Source organism: Falco cherrug, chromosome 13, assembly GCF_023634085.1.
Source record: "Falco cherrug isolate bFalChe1 chromosome 13, bFalChe1.pri, whole genome shotgun sequence".
Lineage (NCBI taxonomy): Eukaryota > Metazoa > Chordata > Aves > Falconiformes > Falconidae > Falco > Falco cherrug.
In genome coordinates, this window is record NC_073709.1 from 5,105,699 (window position 1) to 5,126,246 (window position 20,548).

The window sequence follows — 20,548 nt, forward strand, 5'->3', positions numbered from 1 at the left end:
CCCCTCCGCGTCGCCGGCCCCGGCTGCCTCGGCTGCAGCACGCAGGGAAAACCGCAAGCCCCAAATCAGCAGGAGCAGCCGCCTCTCCTTAATGCCTCCCATCGCCCGCCCCCCCCCCCGCGCCCCCCCCCCACCCCCCGTATATATCTGTGCATAAACATATATACACACACATAAATATTTGTAAAACCGGCAGTTGTTAAATGCAGCTACTAAATAACCCTTTAAAAAAAAAAACAAACCAAAAACAAAAAACACCCCCCACAAGCCATAATGATGATGATGATGATGACGGGAGGGGGGGGAAATAAATAAATAAAAGCGAGCGAGAGCCGGCGAGGGAGAGGGAGGCAGGTTCAATTATCTAAACAAAGAAATCATGGCGGAGTGTTTACATTTGGCAGCCCAAAGACTGTTGGATTACGGAACCCCCCCCAAACCCAACCGGCCCCCCCCGGCCCCCCGCAGTAGCGGCTTGCCGGAGCCCGCCCGCCGACACCTCGCCGCGGCCCGGGTAAGTGCGGAGCTTGCGGCGACCGGACCCGCGCCCCAGCCCTCCCCGGGCGGGCGGTGGGGCGGGGGCCGAGCCGGCTCCCCCCGCCCGGTGCCGTGCCGTGTGTGTGTGTGTCTCTGTGTGTGTCTCTGTGTGTGTGTGTCGCGGGGGGAAGATGGACACGGGGTGCGCACGCCGCCGCGCTGCCCCCGAGCTCGCCGCGCCCCCGCCGCTGCGCCGGGCAGGGTCAGCCTGTCCCCGTGCCCGCGGCCGCGATGCCGCCTCCCCGCCCCGGGGTCACGGCGCCCGGCGCTCACTGGCGGCTCCGCCCCCGCGGCCGGCCCCGCCGCGCCCCCCCGCCCGCCCGCCCGCCCGCCCGCCGCCGCGGGGCCCCAACGGGCGCACGGAGCTGCCCGGCCTGGCGGTGGCGGGGGGATGTGCTCGGGCCGCCCGTGGGAGACTCTGTTGCTGCCCCTGCCCGTTCGCGAGGTTCCGCTCCTGGGGAGCGGGAGGCCCCCAAGTGGGCATCGGGGGAGAAGGGGGGGAGAGGGGTGGGGGGGGGGGGTGCTGGATGCTGCGTCTGCTCCTGGTGTCGAGAGCCTCATCGCAGAGCGAGCGTGGGGACCAGAGGAGGTGGTCAGGCGCTGGCAACAGTGCTGCGACCCTCTCCCCAAAACACCCTCACACCGAAATGCTCAGGAACATAAATGCCCTCACCCCAAAATGCTTTTTCCCTGTAAATGCGCATCCCCTTAAATGCTTTCGCTTACAGGTGGCCACAGCCTCAAACACTCTCACCTTCAAAGGTCTTTGCCTCCAAAAGCCCTTGCTCCCAAACATACTGGTGCCTAATGCGTTTGTTCCGGTCTCCCTCACTCCCAAATGTCCTTGCTTCCAAACAGCTTCACCCCCAAATATCATCACCACCAATCTTCCCGGCACCAAAACACACTCCCCTAAACACTTCGCACCTCAAACCATTTTGCTCCTAACCTCCCTCAACTAAGTAAGGGGTTTAGCTGTGCTTGGTGTTCCTCAGAACCGTGTCCCCCACCCCTCAGTGGGCCATATGAAAGAGCCAGAAAGGTGCCTGGGTACCTCCCCCTGCCAACAAGCAGCCCCCTGACTGCTGATCTGACACTGGGCACCCCATAGACCACTGCTGTGAAATGTGGGAATGACACTTTCAAGCAGCCTGCAAGTGTTGCTCCCATGTGTCCATCAAAAAGTACCCTGGCTCCAGACACATCTCAGTGCTAGAAAGCTGCAAAACTCATTTGGCTCCTCCGCCCTCCTGGATCTGACAAACAGGCAGTGGCCTCCCCTTGGTTTTGTGATAGGGACACATGGGCTGCGTGTCCTGCTGCACCGCACTTATCCCTGTTCCAGAGTGTCTGGGAGGTGGGAACATGCATGTATTACTTCCAGGGTTTTGCAGGCTATTTTGTCAAGGTAGAGCCTTGGAGCAGAAGGATCACCAAAGTGATAGTAGGATGTAGGGGCTGGGCAAGACAGTTGGTGGGTTCCAGGCTTTTTCTGACCCAGGGCTGTGTGCCCACGTGTCCCAAATTCAGAGTGCAGTGAGCTGTATGAGATTGAGAGAGGTAGAAAAGATACATCTTTCCTTCTTTCTCTTTCAACTGCTTGACTTAAAAGAGTTTGTGGAGGTCAAATTCACGAATGAAAGAAAAATTCTTGATATAGCAGAGGTATGAGGCGCTGTAAATGAAAACGGGTGTTGGGACACTGGGAGTTTGAGACATCCACTTTTCATGCTCGTCCATGCCCCTTCACGAGGCGGAGGGTTTTACAATTGTTTGTGGTGATGTTGAGAAGACTCTGTTCATATCAACATGGTGGTGGGCTGAAACAATGAGGAAAACAGAAATGTGGAGGTGTGTACCGGTGCCACTGCTGGGTGTGCTTGTACAAGGACTGTGGGTTTGACTCTCCAGCTTGATTGTCTCTTTGCTGGGTCTGTGGAAGCACGCAGCATGCTAAGTGAGTGTCAGAGTGGTCTACAAGTGATAGGTGTTGCACAAGATCCGTGTCTGTCTACAAACCCTTGGCAGGCTGTCCTGCATTACCAGGTGTTGTGGTGGCAAGTTGCATGACAAAGTCTCAAAGCACAGGTCAGCAGTAAGTGCTAAACCCTGCAGAATTTTGGCTCTGAAGACATCAGCAAAGAAAATTAATGTTTTTATTGCTCAGAAGGTCATTGCTCAAAATATCGTTGCCTTTCCTCTCTTTATTCACTCCTCTCTGCAGCTACATTCTTCTACATCTACAGTTAGTCTGGGCATTTCTTGGTTTGTACATTCTGTGGATAAAAGGCCTGTTGAGGAAATTCCCCCTACGCTTCGATTTTTTTGCCACTTCCTGCTTGAACTGTCAGTTCCTAGAGTCTCTGAAGGTCTGAGGCTGTTTTCTCAAGGAAAGCTCTTAAATTAAGTGGCCTGTTAACTGTTAATTGCTGTTCTGTTCTGGCTATTTACTTGAATATCATGTCAAACCTGCTGTTCTGGTCTGGAGGCTACACTGGTTATCTGCTCTGATCTCTAAACCATTACTGCTTTCTGCTGTGTTATTGAAGACCAAGGTATATATTTCTTTCCTTAATGCAAACTGACATTTCCTTAGATTTAAGGATTTTGTTGAGCAAGCTGTCCCACTTGAAACTGCTTATACAATAACCTCAATTTTATGTCTTGTTAAAAAAAAAAAAAAAAAAAAAAAAAAAAGGCTTCCCTGAGACTTAATATTCAAAGTTTTTTGTTGTTTCTGGTTCTTTACTGTGGATGTGTTTTGAGGAGAAAAATGTTTAAAGCTGGGCAGAACAATGTGGAGTTGCTGGGTAGGCAGGTAACAGGAGCTCATGCTTCTCAAACTCTGAACATTGGCATGTTCAGGGTAAGCAAAGCTTGAACTTTTAATGTATGCTTGCTAGGCTGATTGGAAGTTTGGAGAAGGTCATGTTATCTCCAGGGTTGTCTTGGAAGTCTGTGAAGTTAATGCAACACTGGTGGTGTCGGTGAAACTCCATCCCTGGAAAAAAATTTCTTTTGTTTACTGTATTTAGTAAAGTTACGTTCTGTTTTCTGTTAACTAATTTTTATAAAATCAAAGTCATATCTTGGCTGTTTGACTGGGATAGTCACACAGAAATGATAACAAAATGCTAGCAGAATGCATATAATTCTGTCTCTCAGATGGAAGAAAGCATTAATGGGGCCAGTTCCCTTTTGGTGAGTGTTTGTAGTTTTTTGATTAATGACAGTTCATTCAGGTATTGAGAGAAGAAGAGACCTCTCAAATGACGCTGAATCTGTTTCCCCAGTATGTAATAGAATGAAACTCGCAGGCTGCCGCTGGACAGTAAGATATTCTGACATGAATATATATTTTGGAGCTCTGCACAAAATGAGGATTTCATGCATAGGCAACACAGTGTGACAAGTCATATCCTGTGTGACCTTGTGCTTACAGTATAAAGTTGTGTAATAATATATTCTGCTAAATTAATACACAAAATAAATAGAACATACCTCATTTTTATGCTAATAATGATATCTTTCAATTCTAAGGACCTTTTATGCTAAGACATCAAAGTAAATTACAGGTAGGAATAAACTAAGCTTCACAACACCATTGTGAATTTTTGTATTATCATTCAGAGACTAGTTGGAAGGTATCTTTATTAATTACTGTTATTTAATTTTCTGTTAATTATTGTCTGATTTGCTTACTCTCTGATACTGTTCTCTCTCCTAAGATGTTAATAAAAAAATATGATCTTATGAAACTGAAGAAAAAAATATTTTAATTTCACCCACAAGAATGGACAGATCTGTCAAAGCTAAGAGGAAAAATAATAATGATGTTGATTCCTCAAGGAGTTAGGAGAGTTTTTGCCAGTAGGATGTATTTTATGTGGCTGCAACATAAAGTAAATTTGGGATCACTGTGATGTGTAGTTCATCCTGTGATGTAACTGTAGGGGAAAGGCTAAGGAGGCTTTACAAAGGGGTTAGCTGAGGGAACAAAAGAAACCTAAATCACTTTGTTTAATTCAAATCACAAAGGATAGGATTTCCAAAAGTGCTGATTACTGGCTTAGCTCTACCATCATTAATGTCAGTAGTAAAGAAGGCCATTTACTCCAAGGAGAGCAGAGTTAGGCCAGTGAGAAATGCTTTTGCAATTCTGTCCTTTAAGTTTGTAAGGTGTGAGTTGAATCTTGTGTTTCTGATATTCCAGCATGTGTTTCTTACAAACTTTGGCACAGGATTTGATTCTGTCATGCCCCCTGTATGTGGAGATAAGAGTAGCATTTCTGGGATGAGAATCCAGCTCATAATGTTCTTCGGTAGCTTTTTCTCCATCGATGTCAGTGAGGTTGTATGGGCAGTCAATTAATAAAGAATTTACTCTAACTTATTAATGCATATTTACAACCTTAATTCCAGTTTAACAGAACGTTTTGTGGTGGAACATTTACAGAAAGAGCATGTGGAAAATTTATCACTGCATGTATTAAGTACAAAGAAAGCATCCCTATATTGCTGTGCAGGAGCAACTGGCAAAACAGAACATATTACAAGAAACTATCTTTTTCATTAAGTCTGCACAAAATGAAGATTTAACGCATGGGCAGCACAGTCAGTCCCAGCGGTTTAGTGCCCATAATCCTACCTTGAAAATGGCTTCACAATAATAATTACTGTTACAAAATGGACACTGCTTCCAATTTTGGCATGTCTACTTCACACATAACTAATTGCAGACACAGAAGGCAAGATCTTATTTTACCAGCCACCTAGCTCCAGAAGTGCAGCTATGTTAATCTTCCCATAAGATTTCCAGTCTCAAACTGACAACTTTCCGCTTTGCCTTATTTTGTGACAATAACACAGAGCATTTGTGGCAGCCACCCTCACTTCGGCATGCTGAAACTATCCCTGGACATTAAGATACTATGACATGAATATATATTTGTGAGCTTTGCACAAAATGAGGATTTCACGCATAAGCAACATAGTGTGACGAGTAGTATCCGGCATGACCTTGCAAATGCAGGCTGAGCTCCAGAATAAACAGCTCAAAAGAGCAAGGAGTATAGCAGATTCTCAGGTTCTGGAAGAAAATCCCATCGTTCAGTTGCAAGCCTGCAGCGAGTAGCATCCAGCTCTTCCTACAAGTTCCTAAAACTTAGCTGCTTTACACGGGTGATGAAGAAGTATAGCGCAGAGAACAAAAATTTCCAACTACTTTTAGAAAGGCAGGATTGTTATTAGAGAAAATCTATAATCATCAGTGGAACTCATCACAGAGAGCTGAAAATCCTCTTAAAGGCTGGAGATTTCAAAGCTCCTGGTTTCCAGATGTGGAGTGTTGCTTCTTATTTTCACAGCACCTACATTTGTCGCTTGTTTAGGTGGTAGTTCCTATTTCCTATACTTTTTCTTGCCGGGTTTTTTCTCTTGCTAAATGAACAATAGGTTTGGATGAAAAAGTTTTTTGCTGCCTTTCAAAAATAAACAGTGTGACCTTGTTAAAGTTGACAATAACATACATGTCATGTATGGAGGTAAGAAAGTGTCTTCTCACACATTCTTTTCTCAAGTTTAGAACAACTTGCTGCAGCTGGCCCCTTGTCAGAGTTGGCCTTGAGTACGGGCAGCCAGACCAGAAGAGGTTGCAGAGCCTGTTGGTGCAGCAGAGGGCTGACAAATAATTTGCCATACTAATGTTGCATATAATAAAAGCATTATTTATGCACAGCTAATGACTCATCAGTGTGAAGTTTTCTTAAAGGTTATCATTGCACAGATAGTATTATTGTACTTCCTTGTGCAGGGGAACTAAAATGAAATACGGTCTTGAAATAGGTACGCTGTCCTTATTTCGCCTGTATCACAGATGCATATTATTCAGCATATTTTTGAGTTCTTTGCTGTTTAAGATTTCAGTGGGTTTCATTGGCTTTTTAGGGATAAAACTGAGTCTACAGTTGTTGGCTTGTGGTTAGTTCTGGAGCCTAAAGCCCTATAGAAACAAGACAGGAAAGGATCTCAAGAGGCCATCTCCCTTTCTCAAAGGCAGGGTAGCTGTGCTGTTATTGGTGAAAGTTTTTTCACTCTATCCTTAAAAACCTACAACAAAGAAATTATACTCTTCCTGGGCAGCCCGTTGACCTAAATCTCCCTTGCCATGTTGAATTCCATTACCATTTGTCTTATCTAAACTGGAAATAAAGAGGAGGTCTGTTCACTTCTCTCTGCCTTTTCATGCATTCGAAGAACATTTCTGTGTCCCTGCCAGTCATCTCCTCTCAGGACTAAGCAATCCCTGTTGCTTAGAGTCAAATTCAGACTCTGTCTGGTTTGTCCATATGCATCCTGAAGGGTTGCACTGACAGCCGGACACAGTCTGACTCCAGCTGATGCCCTACCATCTCTCATTAGGATGGAAATTATTTTGGGTTTGTCCGTACTCTTGTTTAAAAATCCCAATGTAGTGTTTTCTATTTAGGTTCAGTTCTTAGGGCTTTATTATTACATGAGGCTTGTAGACCGTGGAGAAAGTAGCATTAGTAAAAATGAATTATGTATGTGTGTATGTATGTATCTATCTATCTAAAGGGGGCAATATACCTTATCTGTAAAATATTTTTTCTTTTATGAGTTTTATCTTTCTTCTCTCTTCTTTTCTAGTTGAGGAGGTAATTTTAGGTAAATGACAATACCACTCCTATTTCCAATGTAAGAATAGGATTGTTTGAAGTGTAACACAGTCCCATACTACGTAACTGTCCTATACGTTTACAACAATAAGTTACTCTGGTCCTGCTTTTTGCTGTGGTCTCTTAGGAAAATCATGCCTAAATGTTAGAATTACTGATATACAGATGCAGACACAGCAGATCATAGCCTCAGTGCATTTTGGCCTAAGAACACATTCATTTTGCTTCTAAAAAGCATTCTATATTTGATAATATTTCTTGAATTGTGAAGTCTTTGAGGTTGGGATATTCATAAATGTTTGCAGAGCACCTAGCATTTGTCTCTGATTGGGGCCTATGGGTAATTTAAAAACATAAATATTTCATGGCAATGGTAATTACCCTTTTTTCAGAATAGTAACGTCTTTGAAGTTCCATCTTGGATGAGTGAAACCCCCTTAATAATTTTTTTTCAACCACTTTGAAGAATATTCTCTTGTCATCAGAAGCATCTTTGGAATTCATAGTTTTGTACATTGCAAAAATGCCACACTTCATAAATTACAGAACTGTCTGCTCCAACCTGTCTCCTGCTTAAGATGTACGGAAATAAGGATGTAAGTAGCATGACCAAGTTATTCTGTGTCTCTACCTCAGAATTTTAGTTCAGATCAAGAATGTCTGAAAGGGATCAGGCACACTTCCAGCACTTTGATTCTCATTTTATGGAGTGGTGTCCCAGAACAAAACTTGGATTCCTTTTGGATTGAACTACACCCAAAGGTAGTTATCTAGGAGCCCATGTAGTGTGCTCCAGCTGCCTGGGAGGATTCTTTCCATGGGGCCAGACCAGAACTAGCCTGTAACAAACTATCTGAAAAGTATGTAAATATGGACCTTGGGTCCTTAGCACCATTTGCTTTACAGATCATCTCTCGTTTCCCTGCGTTATCTGCTAATGTAGACATGATCCTTGGTTTCAGAGCTCTGAGGCCATTAGGAAACAAACCTCCCACTGATTGCATTACACTAAGTTCACTGCTTTACTGAAAAATCTCCAAGGAATATTCTATCAGATACCAACCCTTAACCACAGTGAAATATACTCTACTGTATTAAAATTGTGAAAGAAATGACAGATGAGTTTTCTTGTGACTGCATTTATGAATCTTTGTGGAAAAGGCCAATTAATGTAACTATCTGTGGAGTCCTCTGATTTTTTTCTTTTGGTGACCCTGTGGCAAGATACCTAGCAGGGCAAAGGCTTCACTGTATGGCACTGCAACCATGCAGAGAGGTACTTTAAGTGACGGATGAAAACTTGACAAAATATTGACTATATGGTATCCATTTAAAAATGGCTGTCATGATGTATTGACAGCAGCACTAGCAAATAAATAATACATATTTTTAAAATTCCCGTAATTACATGTTTACCCAATAGGCCAGAACAGCTCTGTCCCAAGGAGCTGTTTTAGTCTGAGTAAATAATACATGTTTTAAAGTCCATAATTACATATTTAAACGATAGACTATCGAGGAAATAATGCACATTTTAAAAAGTCCATAATTACATATTTACATGATAGTCTGTAAATTCTGTAATTACTTATTTACACAATAGACCATAGCAGCTGTTACAGTCTATTATGGTAACTCTCATAGAATTATATTATGGATTTTTTTTAACTTTAAAAATAAGTATATTTAACCAGAAAATTGTATTGTTAGTTGTAATAAACACCACAAATCTCTAAGATAAGAAAATATGCATAAAGGTAAAAATTTAGGGTGATACAGAGCTAGAGAAGTTCTTATCCCTTCAGTGATAAATGTCTTTTGTTAGCATTAGGAGCTTAGGATGTTTCATTAATTTCAGAATTTCTTTACTTAGGTAGCTGAAATACAAATATGCAACATTATATGCTTATACTTTCCTTATTGTCATGTAAACATTCAATTGGCATAAGCATTTGGGATTCTTAAAATTCTTTAGTTCCTGTTCTGCTCTTATTAAAATCAGTGATAAAACTCCCATCAATCCCAGTTTCAGAAATCATTTATATTGAGGACAGCACTTAAACATGTACTTGAAATCAATGGCACTTAAGCATCTTTTAAAAATAAGGACATACTTAAGAACTCTCATGAATTCTGATGGACCGAAACATGATTAAATGCTTTCCTGAATTGGGATACTGTCTTCCATGAAGACAGAATTGGAACTTCCATATACATGGCTTATTGGCGGGCCACAGGTTTTTTGTTGTTTGCGATGTGGATTCTCCCTGAGGGAAAGATTTTTTAGCATGTTTAACTACAGACATACATGTGTAAGAATCGGTGCTATGGCAAATGTGTTGCTGCTTCTTTGTTCTTTTTAGAGATTCGTGAATTGAGAATTCATCCAGTGTTTTCCATAGCTCAGCTGCTGAATTTATTCCTCATGTTAGAGACTGGATCAATACACCTAAATGAGCCTTCTGTCCATAATTACTACTAAATAGCAAGGCTAAATCAAGCAAGTCAGAATGTGACATTTAGCTCAGCCGGACCTTATGCATTTAGTAACGAAACAGAGTATGAGAGAAACCTTTGATCCTTACTGTTAGTTTCATTAAAACATTTGAGTTAAGAGAATTTGAACTGTTGGGAGCCCTATTTATAGACATGTCTTAAATGTAATGAAATATGCAAGCATGTTTTAACAACTGTTGGAGGTCGAGGTGTTCAGTCGCGCTATATAGGCTGGTCACATATTTTCACTGAAAGTATCAGGTAAAGGGCTGTAGGTTTTGCCTTTCCTTGGCAATGAACAGTGCAGCATCAAATTTGGTAAAGTTCTGTTCAGGAATAAAGAAGATGTGTTATGAAGTGAAATAAGTAGAAACTGGCTTGCACAGGGAAAGAAAAGCCTCAACAAGATATACTTCCGCTGTATTTTTCTATGGATCTTCAAGATGTTATTACTGACACCCGTGTACACATTTGGATATTTGGTTAAGTGACCTGGAGCTTCAAAGGCCAAAGGGAAAGTCAATATCAGTCCTTTGTTAAAAGCACAAAGCCAGTAGAAGAAATGATTAAATAGCAGGAGCCTAAGTCTCATCTCTTGCATGGTGCTTTTTACCTGCGTACGACAGATAAACAGCATTACCTGACTGGTTTTGAAACCAGCAAATGAAACAAGGGATATAAGGGATTAGAGAACCAAATGTGAGAGCAATAATTTCATTTACATAGGAACCATATTTAAGTGGTTTAAATTTAAAAGCGTCTTCAATTTTGCATTCTCCACAACAAATCCTGGCATTTGAGAAGTAAAAACCAGGAGACATCTCTGTCTTGTTGGACAGCCCTGTCACACTCATCACAATGAGAATAACTGATCCTCTTCATGTAAGTGCTATCCCTGTGAAACTGTGAAGGTCAGTTTCTGTGTCATTTTCCTACTCTGTTTTCCATTAAAAAAATATACACATAAACATTTGCTGGTTTTGCAACACTTCCAAGCTTTACGCTTGAGTTAACCTACAGGAGTTGTCATGTTTTACGTGTGCATCCTAATCCAGCGAGTTACTCAGAGTCTTTGAAGGTTTTGTGGATCTTCAGCTTTTCACCAGGTGAATGTTGAGAGTCTTCACTTCTCCCACCCTTTTTTGTTTGTATGGCATCTGGCCTTGCCAGGCAAGCATGTTATCTGCCAGAAGTTCTGTTACATATTATTGCTAAATAATTTTGTGTTCATGTAGCTGTGGCAGTTCTCCAATAATTCTGACCTGAGGCTGAACGCATCTGGAAGTTCACAATATAAATTTACATAAATAAATAAGATGTGTTGCCCAATATAAGCTATATAAAGGGAAAGCTTTATTATCATATGGATTTTGGGCACAAACCAGCTTATTTTGTTATGAAAAATCCAACTGAGGAGTCAGCACAGGGGTTATTACGTGAAGAAGGCGGGCAGATTTCAGGACGTTGTATTTGTCTATAAGCAGTACTTTGCACTTGTAGTTTTGTTAATTGTCAGAAGTAATTTAAATTCATCAATAATAAATGAGTAATTTTATCAGAAATATTTCTAGGAAAAGGTAAAATCCCAGTTGGATTGACACAACACTTTGTCCTTCAGAGAGAGACGAATGTAGTACGGAGTAGTTTCTCTTCACATGGTATTTTGGAATATTCTTGAAAAATCAGATTTGAGGCTAAAGTGAGACTTTATTGCTGTTTCCATGTATGCAATGTGAGAGTATGTATCTTTTTGAGGAGACAGAGCCAGACTTCTCAGAGGTGCACAGTGGAAGGGGAAGAGGCAATAGACGTGAGCTGAAAGGGGAAATCCTGATTAGGTATTAGGAAGAATTTATCACAGGGGGGGCTAGTCAAATGCTGGAGCAGGTTACCCAGGCAGACTGAAATCTCAAACCTTGGCAGTTTTTTGCACTGGGTTCCTGACTATCTTTTGTAGGTTGCTGTAGCTGTAGGACAGGTTTTGGCTGTGGTCCCTCACCATCTTGCCCATATTCTGCAGAAAGCTTTCAGATTAAAATGTGTTGTACTATATAAAAATAAACTGTTACTATTAGTGGTTTGTGGTGGTCCTCACTTGTGATAGAAAAGCAAGTGATTACATCACTTGGCAGCTATGATGACAAATACATATTTGTCAGAAATAGTTATTTACTTTATATGCAATTGTTAGTTTTCTTTTATTGCTTTTTTTATTATAATGGAACTTGAGGACAAAGACAGATTTCTTACCTGCAGTGTTAACTATAGTAAGTTAACTGTAGTATGAAATGTCATCTGTTGCCTCTTATAATGATAAATATTTCTGAGACAAAACATTGTGAAAACCTGTATGTATAAATTCCTCTATCCCAGCCGTTAGGATGAAGAGTAAACCTACAGCTTACTATAACTGGGGATTTGTCAGGAACTAAATGAGTCCTCACAGGTAGAGAACACCTTCTTCCCCATGCCATCTTTTTCCCACAACCATGTCTGCTTGCTGTTCTTTAAGATCTTTATGCAAGCAGTGTATCTTTTCCATGTAGGCCAATGTTTTGCATTTGATGATGCCAGGTACAGCTGAGGACTGCCGCAACAGAGGAATGTCCATCTTTACATGGTTTTGTTTGTTTGTTTTTTTTTTTCTCAGTCTCTTTTAAATTTAAGAATCTGTGATACAATATTGAAATGGGATGGGCCTCTGGAAGAGGGAGTCACATTCTGCAGCACAATTGGTCAAGAAGACCTAGATGATGGTTCTTGGAGGAACTAAAAGACTTTCCCAAGGTGCCCCTGGGAGGAAGGTAATAGAGCCAGCGCAGAGTTAAGGAATTGTACCTATTTTTTCCCATGCATTAGTCAAGAAAAAATGGTGCAGATTGGTAAAGATAGTTATTTTCCTTCTGTCTTAAACGTATTATGAGAGCTGAATTTGATGAATTTCAGCGTTCATCAAAGCAAAGGAAGTTTTACTGTAGCTCTAACTAGAGTGAGAGGCAGTGTGGAAAGGTGTGCAAGCAAGCCCTCACAGCTGTATTAATGGACTTCAAACCTGACCTGCCGCACCCCTTCAGTGAACTGTCAGGCCTCTCTAGTTCAAAGAGTATAAAGGGGAATTGGGCTGTAGTTAACGGGTTCATCTGTTTTTCACTTGCATGGAGTCATGACTCTTTGTTTTAAAGGATGTTGGAAAAATAGCAAGCAGAGGACTAATGTGAGAGCTAATATGAGGAGCAGGAGGAATGTCGTATGAGGCAAAATGACCGTAGCTAAGAACTTTCCATAGCCACTGAGCAGAATAGCTCTGGATCTGCGCTGTTGAATCCTCAAGAAATGTAAGCAGTCAATTAAAATATGTGTAAGAAAGACCAGGGGGAATAAAAGTCAGCAAATTTGTGGATGCAAGCAATTCTTATTTACATGTAATAAATGTCATCCCTTCTCTTGAATCTTGTTCAATTTCTACCGCTTTTGTTCAAAAGATGTGTAATTTTAAAATGCAGCTGAATAACTTTCTGAAAGCATAATGCTTAAATAGGTCTGGGTTTGGTGTTGATAGTTTTATGGCTATGCACCTAAAATAATAATATCAATAAAAAAATAGAGATGCCTTTGGTGGTGGTAGAAGTACATGTTCAGTACTAGTTCTTCCTGTTGTTCAGGATATATGTTTGAAATTCAGAAAGTCAAACTTTTAGAAATCAGGTCTTCAGATAAACAAGATAATTATTTTCCAAGATTTTTTATGTCCCATCTTCTGAATACTTGATGTTCACACACACAAAGAGAAATCCTTTAGTTTTTGTTCTATGGAAGCCTTGTTAAATGACTGTAAATTAAAATAAGTAAGCTTGTTCTCAGCGATGAACAGCACATGTAAGTAATTGGTCACTAATATAATTAAGGGCTAGTGGGTTTGGTATAAGTCCTATTAATAATCACAAGCCCATGTTTTCACAAGCTCAAGCCCAAGGTCTTTACACAATCACAATGTACTTCTAATGAAAGTTGGTACATTTTCTATACACCCAAAATAGTTTTGTACAAAAGCAGCCATATATAAAAAATGTGCAAATGACTAGTGACTGGTTTGAGACGGTTGAAAATTTGGCTTATCTACATCCTCAGCACCACATAATTTCACAACTGCATTTATATTCAGTCAGTGGTGTTAACACTAGCTTTTGTGATAGTTCCTGTAATATTTCTGAATGCTATTATAATGACTTCCCTATCACCTGCACCTTTTAATGACTCATAAATTCCTTGATTTCTATGAACAGCAAACTATAATAGCACTATAATCAGGACAGCATGCTAAGGTATAGCAGAAACTTCTGCTGCCTGACTACCTCCAGCTTTCCTTCATTGCCTGACTAAATTGTTCAAAATGAGGTTTCCACTACAATTTGAAACAAGGAACTCCTGAGTTCAACATGAATACCAGTGAAGGAGACCATGCTGAAAATTAAAAAGCAAAATAGACAATAACATGTAACAGATTTCAAATAGAGTAAATGCATGAGCATTCACTGCATGACAGGCGTATTATTAGCTGTACCATAATTTCTCTTTTTCCTCTTTCAGTCATTTGGTCTTTTTAACTAACAATTTCACCTATCCACCACCTACGCCTCACATACACTGCACACACATGTTCTGCCATGATGACACTTTCCAGTAACTTTTTATGAGATGGTTTAACAGCTTCATTTGAAAACACAAAGGGACTTCGTGAATCAAGTTGTGTGATAAATGCTGGTTTTCAGGCACTCCTCTTTTTTTTCTACCTACCAGGACTAAATCAGTCCCTTAAAACTGCAGTAAGTGAAACATCATAGGGATGACAAAAATCATAGATACTATCATCAGAGGTCTCTGCTTGGTTTTTTTTTTTTGCTGTGGTTTGTTTTTTTCTCTGTAAGCTTTTAAGAAACTATCTCACTCTGAGAATTAGGCATTGGATGCAAACACTTTTCCAGAAACTCGTGATATAGTTTCATTTTATTCTGTCTCAGTTATGATTAAAAGCTTTGGCTGTCGGCTGGCCATGCCATGTCTTATGTGATCAGTCTGCTTGAAAGGTGTTCATCATAAAACACACCACTTTTCATATTAATTTTTGTACCTTTCTCACCTGATTGAATAGACATGGAGAAATGTCTTCTCACTTTTAAAGGACAGTTATGAGATACAGCTTATTTTCATAAATAAGCTTGTGCTACAGTGGTTCATGAGGAGATGCTGCTGTGTATACAAACACAGAGGTGTCAACGTGCTCCCTTCACAAGCTGTTAAGTCTTTAAAAAATAAACCTTAATTGATCAGAGTTCATTCTGTATGAAGTGATTTTTAAGATGTGCTTAGCGCCGGCCTAGCTCTGGATCTCTTGAAGTCAACAGGAATTCTATTAACAACAGAATTAGGCTGAGAACTTTTGAATATCACATGCTTCACATCTTTTAGTATTTTTTAATTGTGCATATATAATTTTTGCTTTACTAAAGCAGTTTATGGCAAACCACTTTACCTAAGCTTTGTCAACCAAACAGGTATGAACTCTGTTCTACTTCAAAGTAATACTTCTAATAGCATTGAATGACATCCTGCCTTGAGGCCAATGGCAGCTGTGTCTGATTAGGTAGGCACGTATAAAATAGGTGGTAGAAAAACCAAAATGGAAGTAAATGAGAAAACACATAATCTCATTGATATAATAGAATTTATATAAGGCTTGGAATTAGCTAATTAATTTTTACTTGAAGAGATTATTTTCTAGCTTGGCAGTAACTATATCTAGATCAAGCATGTAAGTGTTTTTTCACTCACCCTGTTTTTTTCTGAAGATGTTACATGCCAGTCTGCTCTGTAAAAGGGACTGTCTTCTATGGCTGGTAAAGTTAAGAAATCATTTTCCCTTTTCTTTTGTTCATATGTTTTAATTTTAACTATCAGTTTCCCATTTCTGTACTACCACTACACCATTCCACTGCTTGTAAATAATATGTTCATAATCATTTAATATAACTTCCTTTTAAAACCAGCTACTATACTGGAAAATTGGAAGTTAAGAAATGGGCCTAGCTTTAAAGACTATTCTGTTGCAATTAGCTTGTGATTTGTATACATTAATATGTATTATTCAAAAGAAAAATCTAATCCATTCTCTAATCTACTGGAATATATCCAAGAATTGTGACCAAATTGTTAAAGTTGATGCCTGTACCAATGGTGTAATCAGTTGTGCTGGATCAGGACTGGTGTTATTAAATATTCTTGTGTTTTAAAATTAGGTGGACTTTGAACTGAATTTGCAGATGATGTGCTGCTATCTAGAGTAATCAAGATTTTAAAAGTCTGGAGAGGAATTACAGATGCAGATGCCAAAGTTGAGTAAATTAACAGACTAATGAGAGAGAAAATTCTTGGAAATGCTCATTAGAAAGCTCCTTTTTTTTTTTTTTTCTTTTCCTTTTTAAATCTATTTCCAGATTCTATATTAGCTTTAACTTCTTGCGGAGATCTCTGAGTCATTGCAGGCAGATCAATGAAAAACTCTCCCTGATAACTTGGCCATTGAAGCTGATCCAGCTTCTGCTTAGATCAGTGGCAATACTGCAGCTGATTTCAGTGGTTGGTGATGTTTCTTAGTGGGGTGGGATGAATAATATTACTAAAAAATTATGCCAATAAATCAATGGCCCTGGTTTATGTAGAATATTCTGATTCCAGTAACAAAGTGCTCACATAAGAATTCCTAGAAATACCAAAGGTCTTGCTAATGAAGACTAATCAAACAAACGAAGGGGGTCCTTTCAGAGGACAACAGAAGGAAAAGAACACTTAGGGTTTACCAGCAGTTGAAAGCTAGAGAGAAATAATTGTGGGACGGCTCTGTTCCATGCTTTTTAGCACAACCCTAACAGTAATAGTCATACATATTAATACATACAATTAATATCTTGATTTCCTTTTAAGAGGTGTGATTTTTTTTTTCCTCTACTGAAAATACTGTTATTTTCTAAAGTAAGCAATAGTCCTAATTGTCCTAAGCAATGACCTAAAGGTGCATTGATATTGGTGGGGAAAAATACTGATTTCTGTAAAATTTGGGCCAGTCCCCAAGATCCTCGAGTATGCCATTATGTTCTTATATTACTTTATGTTACAGTGATGGAGAAAATTCAAGAGGCTTACTTCTGCCATCATTTACAATTGGCACTGTGGTTTCTAAAAATTGTTTCCCTTTCTTAATTCTTCTAATGTTCAGAGGGCTTGCTTCTCACCTCTTTTTCTTGTGAAAACCGGAAATTTGAAATGAATGGAGTACATCAGTGTGACAGACTTGAACTTTATGCGTTTCAAGGACAGAGCCCCTTTGCTTGGTATTTGCTGCTAGTTTTATTAGCATAAATTTGTCTACACTTAATTAATTTCTCTATACTTCTACTTTGCAAGGATTTTACCCTGTCTGAGTGTACTTCAGTAATTCTGAATTTTATCCTGCTTCTTTTCATTGACTAGCCTACCAGTTTTTCTTTTGCACACATACCTTGTCTTCCTGATTCTTTTCGTACTTCCTGACCTTGTAGTTTAGTCTTCTACATGTTAATCTACTGGAAGCTTTTCTAAAGAGTTGGAATACAAGCTTGTACCTTCCATTATGATCAATAATTTGTCATTCTTCTTAAAAAAGTGCTGAGGGCATTTTTAGGCATGATACCCCTTTGGTGAGCCATGCTAGCGATTTCTCTTGCAGCTCTACAAACTCTTAATTGCATTGTTTCGTGAAATAATAATGTTTCAAGAGTGTGACATAGATGTGAAGTCAGGGGGTTGTATTTTTCTAGATAGTGGTTATCACTAACCTCTCTTCAGTCCAGCTCATATATCCGAACAGGTCTTAAATATATCTGCTAATGATTCCTCTATCTCTTCTGACATATCTTTCTGAGCTCTGAATTAATTCTGTCTATTCCTGGAGTTATGTCAACCTTCAGACTTTCTAATTTCTTGATGAGCTGTTCTGGCATGTTACTGATTTTCTTTGATGTTTATTCTTCCTCCCCCAGGAAATTTATGTCTGATCCTGTCATCGGTCCCAACCTTGTTTTATGGACAATAAAATAGAGAGTTCATTTTTAAGCAGTCTCTCTTTTCTGTTAGTAAACTGCCGTTTGCTGTTTCATAGGTGTGCTTCTGTTTCTCTCAGTGACCTTATGTTCTTTACGTGCTTGAAAATAAAAAAAATACCTTTATTTAGAATTTCCTTACCTTATGTGAACTTTTTCTTTCATTTTCCTCCTTTGCTTTCCTTATCAGTGTGTTACAGTCTTTTAACTTCATGCTATTATCTTTCTAGTTGTCTTCCCTATCAATATTTTTATCCCTTAAATATGCCTTTTTCTTAAATTAATTTTCTTGCATTTTCCTCTTCATCCACAATATATATATATATTTTAACACACAATGTTCTGATGCTAGACAGCACATATAACCTTCGGGCATGTAATAATTGACTTTCACTACTTTCCATTTCCTTCTCTGCCCTTTTTCTCCAGCGCTGTTTTCCATTCAGTCTCACCCACTGTTTCAGTAATTCTCTTCACTGAATTCAGAGTTTTGATTTTTTGTGTGGATGTATTTTTGTCGCATTGTCATCTTAATTAAAACTGTAACTAGACTGTAAGCACTGCTGAATTGATTCCAGTTATGTCCTCTTCTGTTCAAATCCTAAGTGAAGCACTAATTCCTGCTCTCATTCTTTTATATATTGTTCAAAGAGACAATCCCATCTATAAAACGTGTTTAAAAGCATGTTTAAAAATAAATAGGCAAAATTTTAATCTGTGGTCCTGTGTTTGCCCAAGGAGAGGGCACAATGCAGAAGCATCGATGCAGGCTACCCAAGACGACACAGCCAGCACAGACTGCTAGTGTTGCTCGTGGGGGTGGGGATTTTCCTCCCTGCCTTGCCCTGGCAATGCGGTGCTGCAGAGTGGGAGCTCGCAGCAGCTTTGGGATGGTGGCTCTCTGGTGATGCAGAGCACCCCTGGTCTTCAAAGCGGACATGCTCTGCAAGGAAGCAATGGCAGAGGCAAATAAATGTCAATATATCCCTTTGACAGTGTAAGGCATCCTTACAGTAGCAAGAACTGCTTTTAGCTATCTTAGCTATGAAACAGTGCTTTGTAGAGTAGTTCATAGAAATCTGAAGTTGTATTTTAACAATAGGTCTCCAGCCTTGCTGACAGAAAAGGTAATTTATTTTGCAGTCTCTTCACATATAATAACACAATCACATATAGTAGATTCTGTCCTTCTGCACTTTGCTATACAGTGTTAATGACTGGCACTTAAATACTTTACAAATTGAATTGCACTTGTATGAGAAACTGTATTGATAAAATAAATTACTATATCTTATAGGGTAAGGTTTTGGTTCTGCAATTGTAGCTGTTACAAATTACTAAAACCCTTTTTATATTGCATTTCACATGACTATATTTTACAACTACTCTAATAAGAAATTCTATACAAAAATTGTTTGATATTAATAGTAATCATTAACAACTTGATAGATTCTTGTTAAGTATATTTGCAATACATTTAATCTTATTAAACTCGGCTCCGAGTTGTTTCTTCTGAATATTATAGGTCTTTATGAAGCTAGCAGTATAAAGAAGAGATTTCAACCATATTCAGCCAAGAATTAGGTTTAGCTTAATGGATCAATTCTTTTCTTATTAAACTGAGTCTGACCAATGCCAAGTAATACATTCAGCATTGATCTTTGTCTCACCCTGCTGTAGCTTGCATTCTCTTTATGTACATGAAAAATAAGGTGCCAAGAATGAAAACAATGCCTGTATAATAGAAATACAGAATTTTTCAGACTTCCATTCTGCTTATCCTATCAGTTTGTTATTAACGTCTTGTTCAATGCTTTTCTGAAATGTTTTTTTAAAAGAACTTTTCTTTCCATAAAGGATATTTCTCCTTTTCTGTAATTACCAAAAAGGAAAATTACTAATAACAAAAGAGATCCATATACCACTGACACATGTGAAAGTCCTGGTAGGGGTCTCTCATTCAGTTTTAGAAAGCCTATGTGTATCTGTTCAATTTCTATATGTATGAGGTTTACACAATGAAGTTTAATCTCTAAATGAAGGGAACCTTCTTAACAAGTAATCTGAAGCAGTGGTCTTTTGGTCTGTCTTTATAAAAATAATTTGATTTAATCTGAAAACTGGAAATTACATGAAACTGGAGACATGATAGTTCAGATAATGGTAGAAGTTGAGATGATCTCAGTGTTTCTGCTAAAACTCATTTTTCTGCACTTTAAAGTTCAGAGATAAATACTTTGCAAAGCCTGAAATTTCAGATAAAGTACAGATTGGAATTCCATGAGAACTATGTTTGTTTGTTTTTGTTTTTGTTTTTTTTTAAAAACGGTGCCAAAACGTCTCGTTTGATATACTAAGATCTAATTCAGGGTGAGTTTGTACTTATAAACACACCTTTGGTTTTGTGTACTGTAGAGGACTGAAGGCAGAGGGTTGATTAGCGTTGCTAACATGCAGCTGTGGCCTTGCCTCAGAGGCAGTGGGTTGATGGACATGGACGATGTGCAGGTGGAGCTCGTTCCTGCTAAGTGGTTAAATAGCCCTGAGGATGGTAGGAGAGGAGGTTAGGGGGAGGAGTAGTGTGGTCTGACCTTTGGAGGAAGGTGATACAGCACAGACGGTAGAATCTGACCAAGGGTTAGCCTTGTTGCAGCCTGCTGGTTTGATTGTGCTACAACAGTTCAT

General features: G+C 39.4%; 1 long non-coding RNA gene across 1 annotated transcript in view; it reads left to right on the forward strand.

Annotated features, from left to right (window-relative positions):
* The first annotated feature begins 267 nt into the window (after window positions 1-267).
* LOC114017668 (uncharacterized) overlaps window positions 268-20,548 on the forward strand; it is a 451,432-nt gene continuing 431,151 nt past the window's right edge. Inside the window, exon 1 of the long non-coding RNA XR_008735044.1 lies at window positions 268-514. This is a non-coding gene — a long non-coding RNA (uncharacterized LOC114017668). The remainder of the gene's footprint in view (window positions 515-20,548) is intronic.